Raw genomic sequence first — 12,680 nt, forward strand, 5'->3', positions numbered from 1 at the left:
GCCCTCTGGGGGGATTGCAGGGAACCACCTTTCCACCCTGACCCAGGCCCAGAAGAGATAGCAAACTCCCAGGACTTTGGGGAACCAGCAGAGCCCAGGCTGTTAGCTGGGACCTGGTCAGTCTTGGCATGCAGGGCTGAGGACTGGCGCCCATCCATCACCTTTTGCCCTGACAGAGTCCTCCAGCTCCCTGCCTGTCCTCTCCCTCCCATGCTGCCCTCACCTGCTAACCACGATGGGCCTGGCTGACCACATCCCATTCCCAGAAGAAAAATCTCCAGTGGGAGAGAGTTCAGACTCCTCAACCCCACACTGAGGATGCTCCATGATCCCCAGCCAAGTTTTCCAGACTCATCCACTACACCCCAGCTATACGTTCATAGCAGCTTAAGCCTCTCCACAATCAGCCTACGTCCGTCTGTCTCTCCCACCTTGACTTCTGAAGGGCAGAGCCCAGGTCTTATTCATCTTCATATCCTGCCATGCCACCTTGGTCCCCCGCCCCAGCACTTGACCTTCAATGTACCCAGGAGGCACTCACTGAAGACTTGTTCTATGGAAAGAATAAAGTTGTGGCCAACTACAGATTCTACTCCTAACCCTGCAAAATTGCGGTGCTGTTTGCTACAAAGAAATTCGCGGGCTAGTGAAATGTTCTCGGAGGATCTTAGACCATCGAATTCTTCAGGGCTCTTTTTTAATCTCCTTCAATTCTTGAAAAGACTTTGACCCTTTGACCATGTTCTGTGCACGGAGTCTGCTCTGAATCCACGCAAAGGCTTCCCCATCCTGCCCAATCTCCCAAGGCACAAAATAAAACCAGCTTCGGAAAATATAAACCCAGAGGAAGGTGATCCCTCACCAAAATTTCCTGGGAGGAAGCTCACCTTCCGTGACCATAAATTGTTGGTGAGCCATCTCACCTATTGTGCGGTGCTCTCCAAACAGACACCTGTTGCCATAGCAACCCTCACATCTGTCGCTACCTTAGAAGAGAACACCTTTTAAAAGAAATCTACTTAGCAACATGGCACATTAACTTTTGCACCTTCTTACGGACCTCAGAAATCTAGGCCTGAGTACGCTAAGGTGAATGGTGCCTCAGTGAACAATCTAGAAGACACTGCTTCAGCCAACAGTGATCCCTTCCTCCACCTGCCCCCACCTGTCTCTGGGTATGAGTCAAGGGCTGGCACTGCACACAGGGCAGTTACACAAGCCAATTGTTATAAAAATAACAGCTAAGGTTCAGGGTGTTTTGCTCACAGAATTTCACTTAGTCCTCGGGACAGTCTGTGCAGCAAGCACTGTCCCTGCGTCAGTGATGAGGGGCCCAGCCCCAAAAGCTCCAGCTTTCTCCAGTGCAGCCTTCTGCCTGTCGTGAGGGTGCAGCCACACCTGGCTCAGGGTAGGCCCTCCACACACTGTGGATCTGCTTGTGTTCCCAACAACCCAGAAGGAAAGATTTTTTATTATTATTATCCCTGTTTTACAGAGGAAAAAGCAATCTTGGAGGAGTGACATATCTCCCCGAGATGCCTCCAGAAGTCAGCGGAGGCACAGAGGCTCACACTCCCAGCTCACATTTCACCAGTGGCTTCCAGGCTGCCTCCCATAAGCCTGAGAAGAGGCTTCCCCGTGCGGCTTAGGAATAAATTCCAATCTTGCAGAGCAGCCCTGTGGCCAGGCTGTCAACTCTTCTGGAATCCTCCATGGAAATATTTCTGCATATTGCAGGGGATGAAGACCAGGGAAGCAGGTAGCAGACGTGCACGTGCAGGAATCACCCGCTGGATTTGGTGAAAATGCAGATTTGACTCATGGGTCTGGGCGGGGCCTGAGCATCTGCATTCTAACCAGCTGCCGGGTGATGCCGATGCTTTGCCCCTCGGCTGCACTTTGAAGAAAAGGGACACGGCGCCTCTGTACAGAAGAACAGGTACATCAGGTACAAAGATGTGATGCTGTCCCCAGGACAACCCAGGACTGTTGTGGGCTGTTTGTTAAGACCTGCCATTGCTAAGGAAGCTCTGAGAGGGGAAAGGAGGCTGCCAGCCCCAACCTTCCGTGGACTGACTTCTGCACCTGCAGCCCTCCTGGCCTCTGGGCTCGCTGTTGGTAGTGGATGTGTCTTCTCCATTTCTGATTGCCCAGTGCTTGGCCTGGTGCCTGGAATATGCTAGATGCCCAATAATACAGACTGAATAACAGCAAAAAGGGAGGGAGGGAGGGAGGAAGTAGGTGGATAGGTTTGATGGAAAAATGAACACTCACATCAAGGAAGATGCTGAGGTGTGACCTGTGTCGGTAACATTATATAAGGCTTGCACTTGCCTATGATGGACACGAAATGGGTACTCTATGCCAAATGATTAATTAACACAAAGAACAGGCTCACTCATATGGCTTTATGCATTTCTGTAGCTCCACAGGGTTGAGACCCCTACCTTGCCTATGGCAGTCTTCTAGAACCAGAGAAACCTCTGGATATTTGAAAGACATAACGGGCTGTGTTGGTTAATTTTATGTGTCAACTTGGCTGAGTCACCATGCCCAGATATTTGGTCAAACATTATTCTGGATGTTTCTGTGAGGGTGTCTTTGGCTGAGATTGATATTTAAATCAGTGGACTTTGAGTAAAGCAGGTGACCCTCCATCGTGTGTGTGGGTCTCACCCAATCAGGTTAAGGCCTGAAGAGGCTAAAGAGTGACCTTCCCTGAGCAAGAAGGAATCCTGCCAGGCCTCTGGGCTTGAACCGCAGCCCCAAACTTTACCCATCTGCATCCTGCTGGCCAGCCTGCAGATTTTGGACTCGACAGCCTCCGTAATTGTGTAAGCCAAATCCTTAAAATAAATCTCTCTATATACACACACATGTTGTTGGTTCTGTTCTCTGGAGAACCCTGGCTAATACAGGGCAAGAAGATGCTACACTCTGCAGCAGACAATACACTGCTCATCCCACAGGACACTAACATGTAACACGTGGCCTTCAACAGAGACTGCAGAGTCACAGTACATCTCTAACCCAGGGGAAGAGGCCGCTGTGCCTTCAAACGGTAGCTGTCACACTCCAGCGTCAGCAGAGGTGCTATTAACAGGGCGCCCACGAGGAACCCTTCCCGGGATCCCAATTCAGAAAGTCCACAGGATCATATTTCACCCTGCACACCCAGTCCCAGATGAGTCCAGCGTCCGGGACCCTCAGATCACATTTTGAGGGTGAAAGGGGCAGAGAAGGAGGGAGGTCAAAAGGGAGACAGAGAGGAGGGTGGTGGGGAGGGAGGAAGGAAAGAAGGGAAGGAGAAGGGCAGGGAGGAAGGAAGAGCTTTGTTCCTGGTGCAGTTTCCCACTCACCACTCCCCCTGGAGCGCCCACCAATCTGGCCAACCCCCGAGGGCACGGCTGTGATGCCAGCTCCTCTCCCACGTGGGTGCCACCTCCCATCAATCTCCCATCACCCCTTCCCAGCACCACAGCCAGGCCACAGCCACCAACCCAAACTCTACTCCTCTGACCACCACACCCCACCCATTGCCTGCTGGGAAACTAGCCCCAGTGCTCACCTGGGAGCACCCTTGCTTTTCAGCTGCCATACCTGTCTCTCTGTTCAATCCACGGCCCTGAGCTGAATGGAGGGTCCCACAACAGACAGAATGGCATGGCCCTGCCACGCACCTGCCACACCTGCCACGCCCTTCCCAAGATGCTCCTCACTCCCCGTGTCCCCTCTGCGGTAAGTGGGCAGCTGCAACTCCACTCTGTCCTCCTCAGGGTGCTCCTGGCAGCCCGCAGGCCCCCAGCAAATGAGCCACCAGGATAGTGAGCCCTTGGTCATCCGCCCAAAACACAGCACTCGTCCCTTTTCTAGCAGAGCAGGGTGACTTCACCACCCTATGGTCACCAAGCACAGGGCATTCCCGACCCTACGATGGGAGCCAAACATGAAAGCCCTGGAAAAATCGAATTAGGAGAGAGGAGGAGGAGGGAAGGGCATTGAAGACCATTTCCCATGCAAGAAACCACCCTCTGGACGAGGCAGGAACCAACTGGAAGACTCAAGCGACTCCCTCAGACCCACTGGAACTCAGAATCCTGCACTTTGCAACCTCCATTACTGATTGTAAAAGTGGTGATATTTGTAAACAGCATCCTCACGGAAGGTTTCCCTTTGGTTTGTTTAATAATTACTGTTTAGAGAAAGTCATGATTTCATCAAAAAACAAAAACGAAACCCCAGATGCGGCATCTGAATAGTTCCTGGGGAAATTTAAGTCATGGAGAAAAGAAAGATCACGGGAAAAGAATCAACTGCACTATTTTTTTAAAAAATGGCCTAAATTAGAACAGATCTCAGGAATGGCTTCCTAAGATAGATTTCTGACAAATGAAAACACAGCGTGGGCTCACCCTCCTGGGAGAGGTGGGGGCTCTGCGGTCGTGGTTGATGCATTTAGTCTGTTTTGCTTTCGATAAGTAGGAGCTCATTCACTCTTGATTCAATCCATCAGGAACACAAAAGCAGACTGTGTGCAGGGAGAGATCTACAAAACAGAGATTCCAGAACCTCAGCTGCCTCCCTTCCAGTGGAGTCCCCTGCTTTGAAGCTCTTCTTGAAGCACACATCTCTCTCCGCCAAGGACCACACATAACGTGGTTGAGTGCTCTTCCACCAAACACCCTAAAACATGGGGGCCTCTGGGCCCCCTCAGGCTCCTGGAAAACCCCTTCCGAGATGACTTGGCACCTGGGGGCCCCAGGGCCTGGGAAGCTTGGGTCAGGCACAGAGGCCAAGTGGCCCTGCAGCCGGCGCTGACCATTCAGGGCTGGCTTAACGAGCAAGCCCAGGACCCACATTCACAGGCACAAAACCTCGCTGGCGGCACTGGGCACACAGCCCTTCCTGTCACCAGACAAGACTTCCTCGACATTGCTCCCATACTAAGAAGCACAGCATTTCATTCAACAGATCAAGTGTGGATTTGGTAGCTGTAGTTTCTATAGAGATGTGAGGTTTTCTGCAGGGGAAGGAGCCCTGGCGGCTTGACCCCGAATCCTTCACACAGCCCTCAAAGTAGCCAGATGCTCCGAAAGAAATGACAGGAGCTGGACAGGAAATGACAGCCAAGGCGACAGCCTTGCTTTCCCATCTGCGTCGACCCTGCCTTTGTTTTGCCATCTTTTCACCCCAATTTAATGTATGCCATGTTCACATATTGTGATATCTTTATAAGCCATCAGAAACTTTTCTTGAATGAGGAGAGGCACAATGGAATACAAGAAATGGAGTGACCTGAAAGGAAATAAGCGGTGGCTGCAGACTGACGAAGGTGGGAACTCCAGGTTCGCGGTGATGCTCCTGCACGCCTCCTACCCGGGGCCTCTGCGTGCTAGGCAGAAGCAACAGCGTCATGGACTTTAAAGAATTTCTAGCTTTGATGCCTGATGTGCTTCTAGAGAGGTGTTCCTTTTTGTTGAGACGGAGTTTCGCTCTTGTTGCCCAGGCTACTAAGCAAAGAACTAATATCAGAATTCCCTAGGGTGCCAAAAACACACCCACAAAACTAAAATCCACATCCCCAGGCCCCCACTGACTCCGTCTCAGGGGGGTAGGACCCCGAATCTGCACTTTCCCCAGGTAACTTGAGCTCAATGCAGCATGAGCACTGCTGCCCTAAAAGGCAAGTGCCCAGCCTCTGCCATCTGCCAGCAGCTGCCTCACGCTGACAGACTCTCTCCCCCTGACATCGAGGCCCCACAGGTTGCACGCATGGCCTCCCTTGCCTCTCCCAACAGCACCTGCGTAGCCTGGAAGCCACAGCTGTGTGGTGCCCTCTTTCCTGACCCCTTGTGGACAGCCCTCCTTCTCCCATTCCCCCTCCCCGCTCAGGGACCCCAGGGCCTTGCAGAAGTCCCACCCCAGCCCGGGGACACTGTGGGGGCCCCAAGTGGCTTCAGGGTTAGTCACGTCCACTAGTCTGCCAGCTCCTTCAACAGCCTCAGCCTGGTCTTCACTGAGCTGCAGACTAGGCCGGGTGCATAGCGAGTAAATGTTTGTTGAACAAACAGATGGGTCTTTATTACTTTCCTCCAGGAACTCACTCACCGTGTGCTGCTCCCCAACCCCAACACACGGCCTGTGACAAAACAAGGCCCGTGGGCCCCTGGCTGGACTGCAGTTTGGGAGCTGTCTGCCTCTGTCCAGGCATTTCCATGTCTTTGAGCCTGGCTCCTACAGCAGCCTCTCTCTCTCTGTAATCAAAACAGGACTCACGCAGTGACCCTCAGCTTAAATGCCACCTCCTCTAGGAAGCCTCCTTTGATTTCCTCCTATTCATTCCACAAACGTTTCCTGAGTGTCTGCACTCAAGGGCTGCTGGGAAGCGCCTTGCTCCTTCCCTCCTCTGGCGTTTGTGGATGGCTCTTATTTTACTCCTGTGCCTTTGGAATTACATACTACACACACGCAACACATAAGCATACAAATACGTGCACACACATGCGCTCACACACACCCTTCAACAGACAAGTGAGGACTGAGTCTTGCTCATTAGTCCAGAGATTTACAGGGAAAAGCTTCCCAGAAAGGTTTGTTGAATGAAGAAAGCATAGAAGGAAACCAGGCTCACAGAAGGGGAACCTGGGTAAGTCCAAGGAAGGGAAGCTAACAGCCTAAGCCTAGTGGCTTCTCTTGACTATACCCTTACTAGTGACAAAATCAAAATCCACAGGTGTAAATGCCACAGCTGGGAAGCACAGCCAGGTGCCTCTGGCTTGGGAGCCCACACGCTCCCCACAACCTCTCCCGCCCCAGCCCACCTGCAAATGGAGCAGCAGGGTCTGGAGCTGGCCTCCCCAGGGCTCTATGCTAACCACAGCGAGGCTCTGCGTGTGGGTCATGCCAGCTGCCTGGGGCCCACAGGGGCGTCCAGGGCCACTGAGGGAGCAGAGGGAGAGGAACAGCTCCAGCACATTGCTGGAAGTCAGCACGCCTAGATTCCAACGTCGGGTTCTACCGCTGACTAGCTGCGTGGCTTGGGCATGTTATTTCACTTCTCTGTGCCTCAGTTTCCTCACTGGTAAAATGGAAAGAACAAGAAGAATAATGTCTACATTATGAGAGCGTTATGCCATTTCAATGAGGTGATACTTGTGCCAATTCCGCAAAGCCAGAGGCAGAGAGCCTGCACTGGATGCTGGGTGATGATTATATCAGCCACCATGTATCAAGCACCACCGTTCTGGCCCCTCTCTTATCCTTTGCTTATTTAATCCCCACCACTAGCCTCTAAGGAAGTATTCACATCCCCCATGTGCAGAGGAGAAATCGGAGGTGGTTTGACTTGCCCAGGGCCACCCAGGTAATGAGGGGTTTGGACCGAGGATCCTGGCCTCCACGGTTGTCACATGGCTGTCTGCCTTTTGCAGGTCAAAATTCCCCAGCCAGAGCCAGGTCCCCCACAGAAGCTGTGTGTCCTGCCTGCAGCGGGAGGCCAGGCCTGCCTGGTGCTCACATTCCCCAGGTGGACTGTCTGGGAAGAACCGCCACCCACTGGGCTTGTGGGAGTGAAGGCCTGTGCAAGGTGGTGGGGGAAGGGCGAGCTGGACAGAAAAGCCCCAGGTAATGTAAATGGAAACTCTAACCCACAGCCCTGCACCTGGTGTTTTTGCATTTCCCAATCCAGCTGATGGGATTGTGTGTGCAGCTTTGAGCTCACTCCCAGGCCGAGGTCAGGTGTGGCCTGGAGGAAGCAAGCGGTGGCCCACGTTGCAAGACAGCCGGTCTGCGCCTCAAAGCCACTTCATGTCCCAGCCTGGGAATTCTGTGATGGTGCTTGTTTCAACCCTGTCCCTTGGGTGACCTGGAAAACACCTGGGTGTCTCCCCCACCTCAGCTCTAAGCCGGTCACTCCCGGCCAAAGCAGGAGAACTCTCTCAGCTCCAGGGAGGAAGGAGTGACGCCTGCTCACCCTACAGACACGTGAGGGATTACAGGCAGGCCCAAGGCCACTTGTCCAGCTGCAAACTGCAAAGGTCACCCTCCGCACACTCTCTTCCCTGAAGCCCTTCACATCGCTGGGGACCGGAGCATGTGGTTCTCTCTAATGACAAATACGCGTGTAGTCCACCCCCAAAATACAGCAATCACCAGGAAAGCGAGGCTCCTGGAGCTGAAAGAATTTGCCCAAGGTCACACACAACTGGCAGAACCGGGACTCAGCCAGGTCTGAGCCCAAGGCTCTGGCACTTTCGCTGAGCCTATCTGTACAGGAACTGCAGCTGCCACAGTTTAGGGAAACCAGCCCGAACATGTGACCCAGCGTCGGCCACCCGCTAGGGCCGGCAGCCAGAGCAAAAGCTAGGCCCTGGGGAAACCCCAGACACACAGGAGGCAGGGTCCCTGGCCTTGAATTACAATAAGTAGATGAGCTGAGCTAACTGTGTGCAGCTGACTGGAGCCCGCCCCAGCTGTGGGCAGACGGACAGGCACATGCTGAGTGTCAGGGACACAGAAGCAGGAGGGGGCATGCAGCCAGCCGGTGCCAGTCTGAGAATGCTGATGCCCACCCCAGGTTCTGGAGAGGACCTGTGTCCAAGGAGGAAGGCGCGCAGCCAGTCTTGCCCACAGCTAAGACAAGGCTCTAAAGCATGGCTATGGGTGGGGACATAGGCCTGGAGGCCTCCCAGCCCCCATCGGGCAAAGAACACCTTTCACAGACACAAGTGCATGACCATGCTGGGCAGAAAGAAGGCCTCTGACTCACAGGCTTCTGCATCCCTGCAGACGCAGTGTGCGGGGAGGCATTTGGAGGCAGCCTCTCCCACCAGCGGGCTGGTCTGTGGTGCCCTGAGCTGCATCCACTCCCCACGGTAGTCTGAGCCCCGTCCCCGCCACCAGAAAAGGTATAGCAAGCAGTGCGATGGGTTGGCTCATCCATCTACCACTTCCCCAAAATAGATTCCTGCCCGAGGGCTGTTCCAATGCAGGAGGCTGCTGGATTGAGCTGGCCTTGATCCATGCACCCTCCTATCTGTTAGAACCCTTTCCCAGAGGTGCCTCCGGGAACCAGATCATGTCACTGACAACTCTTCCCAGCAACAGAAAGCTCAGGAGCTAAAAAGGCAAATATAGGCCAGATGTTGGCCAAGAGGCTTAGTGGTTGATAAGAAACGATCTCTGATTCAGCTCCCAGCTGAGTTCGGCCAGACGGTCATCTGAGTGTCTCTTCCAACCTGTCCCCCGAATTGCATGTTCCACAGGCCTCAGTCCCTTGGGGTCTGAGGGGTGCCCTCACCCTGAGCGTCGGGTCCCTGCGGTCCAGGTTCCAGTCTCCTATGGATCCCGAGTCCAAGTGAGGGACTCGGTTCCCAAAAGAGGAAGCGCTTTGCTTGGAGAGCAGCCCTCAGCCTGCACTGACAGCACCTCCTCCGTTATCCGGCGCACTGCCAGGAGCTGCACCCACAGAGGAAATGGGCCCGTGACATGAAAGCCCCAACAAAACCAACATTGGGTGGGTTATTTTTATCCTCCTAAAGATATGTAGCCAAGACCCCAGCAGCTAAAGGGCATCCCGGGCTTTGAGGAGACTTCTCTGCAGCTCTCACTCCCACGCTCGGTGCCCTCCCTCCCCCAGTCCCCCCACCCCCGCCCCCGGGAACTGAGAAAGTAGATCAGGTCAGAGCAGAGCATTCCCCATTCTGCCATCTCCACAGGAAAACTAATTAGTTGCCAAATATTCAGAATGGGTAATTGCTACCTGAATTAATAAGGGCAAACAGCCGGCAAGAAAACAGTGGTTTACTATTTCTGAGCGCTTACCTCTCTTAACCCAGAGTCCAGGCTCTGCAGGAATGGACCCGCGTGTGGCATGAGGCAGAACTCCCGCTGGGACTGCTGAAAAGGGGGACACAGACAGTCAGGGCAGCTCCTGCACTGGGGTCAGTTAAACACTGCTGTAGCGAAGTCACCATCTGTTTCCTCTTGCACACATGTATACACACACGTAAACACACGTGCATACACGGACACACACAGGCATACCCCACACAAGTACCCACATGCGTGAACACATGTGCACATATACGCACATCACAAACAAGTGAGCACACACCAGCTACACCCTGCACACGTGCACAGATACACATACCACACATTCACACTACACACACACGCGCACTCTACATATGCATGCACATACACCATACACACTCATTGTGCACACACTCCATACATCACACCACACATGTGCATGCACACACATTCACATACCACAGACACAAAACCACACACGCAAAGCACACATGTGCACACACACAACACACTCACACCATACACACACACTTACACCCCAGGAACAGCCAAGGGTTCTAAGAAGAATGCATCAAACCAGGATCCTCACCCAGGGTCTTCAGCAAGTCGCCCCAAGTTCCTCAGCTCTGACAAGGGGGCATTTAGAACAAACTAAGAGTGTGGTAGGCAGAGGAGGAAGAAACGGAGGGAAAGGAAAGTTGAGATGACACTGAAGAGGAGACAGACGCCTAGAAAGGCTGGGAAGAGCCTGGCCACAGCCCCAGCCTCCACTCCTCCTGCTTCCCTGAGGCACAGAGACTTCAGATGCACCCCCAGAGAGGCCCTCAGACCCAGCCCAATCACTACCGTGCCGTGTGACCTCAGACAAATCACTTCACCTGTCTGAGCCTAGGCTTCTGCTGATGTAAAAATGAGATGACTCCGTGCAGTCATTTAAACAGTTTGCATACAATGCCTTTCCAGAGGTTTCAGTTCAAGTTTGGGGTCATCGCAGTTACCCCCCCGGCCTTTCAGCCCCTCCCCCATCCCTGCCGAAGCACTTACCTTATTTGAATTAATGCTGACGACTCCACCGCCACAGGGCTTCCCCTTGAGCAGTCAGCCACAAGTCACTTCCTCCAGGGGTGGCCATGACTCTCTGGAGCGCTCCAACCCCATATCACAGGCAGCTTGGCCAAGAGAACTGCAGCTGGGAAACTCCCGTCCGGTCCACGCAGGGAACCTGGGTGTGCATCTGGGTGGGTGGCTTGTGTGGCCTCTGCCTCTATGTGAAGCTGTGATGGAAAATTAAGTGGGTTGATGATGTGCACACAATGTTTTATTTAACAATGTGTTGTAAGGAGTTCTCACATCTGTACAGAGAGCTGCCTCATTTTTTTAATGACCAAACACTAATTCTATTAAATGTCTGCATCATAATCTATTCTATTGAATCCCTTTTGAGGGACGTGTTTGGTATTTCCAGTCTTTGACCTTTACAAACATTGCTGTGACATATATGCTTATATGTGATCATTTTGTATCAATGAAATGTCACACGTGTATAGATACCTCTATATATTTTTAAAGATTCCTATTTGCATAGAAGAACACTCTACAACAAGTTATTAACCATGGTTACTTCTGAGAGATGATTAGGGAAGAAAACTCCTTAAACTTTTTGTAAGTATTGCTTTATAATTTTAAAAAAAGAATGAGTAAGGGAGAGAAATAAAATGAAGTCACTCTTGTTAAACTGCTTAGAAGTGGTTTTATGAGCTAGAGTGGAGCTGATAGAAGCAGGCCACATAAACGCAGTGAGGAGAGCAAGGTCCCAGTGTCGGTCGGAGGGACCGAGAGCCACTCCCTGTCCTGGAGTTTGGCTCCCCCCAGGCTTCCAATCCTGGCGCTCTGTACTGACGGGAGTGCCCTGGCTGGTGCCCCATCTTGAAGGACTCAGTTTCCCCTTGTATAAAATGGGAAGGACAGGAACACCAGCTGTCAGGGCTGCTGTGAGATCGAGTGAGCTAAAGCATGGGAATTGCAGATGGGCTGTCGTCAGCATACCTGTCCTTCCCTGCTTCCTGGTACATGGCACAGAACACTCTTCTCTCCAAAGAGAAAAAAGAAAAATCAAATTAATTGCTCCTCTCCAGCCTCCTACGCCTTGAGGAGCAGGTGGCGAGGGAGGAGGGGTGGCCATTTACACACCCAGCAGCCTTTCTCCCTGCCGAGGGCATTCCTGAGGACACCAGGGCTGGCAAACATGTCTAGAAATCTCAAGATGGTTAATCATTGAGACCATCCCCTTGGTGATCAATAAAATGGCAATAAACCCATTAGCCAATATTATTTTCAAGAGAGACTCAACAAGCCCAACACAGAAACACAGCAACTCCAGGGCCCTGTGAGCAGGAGGATTTTCAATCATCTCTATGGTGTTGATAAAGCGATGTGTCCCTTTGCATGGATGGGTCCTAGGTTTGGGTGAGGACTCCTGGGGACCCCAAGGGAGATCCAGAAGGGCCAGCGCGTGCATCACGCAGCAAGCCTCACACATGTGCCCCAACAGGCGTCCCCAAACCCAGACTATTCTGCACAGTCCTCACTACCCAGCAGGCCACTGAGTTCTTGTCCCAACTCACCTACTGCTGTGGGGCTCTGGCAAAGCAACACCTTTAGCCAAACGCCCCAGGTTCCTCATCTGTAAAGAAACCTCTCCTTCCTCGTGGGTTGCTGGGAGGATCGATGAGATGGAGCGATGAGAGCTCAGGAAACACCTGTAATGGCTGCTGCTGTGAACACATGGCCACGGGTCCCAGAGGGTTGTTAAGGTGATCAGGTAGCACCTGTCAGTGAGATGATGCGTATACCATGAAAAGCTGTGC

Source organism: Nomascus leucogenys, chromosome 19 (assembly GCF_006542625.1).
Source record: "Nomascus leucogenys isolate Asia chromosome 19, Asia_NLE_v1, whole genome shotgun sequence".
NCBI lineage: Eukaryota > Metazoa > Chordata > Mammalia > Primates > Hylobatidae > Nomascus > Nomascus leucogenys.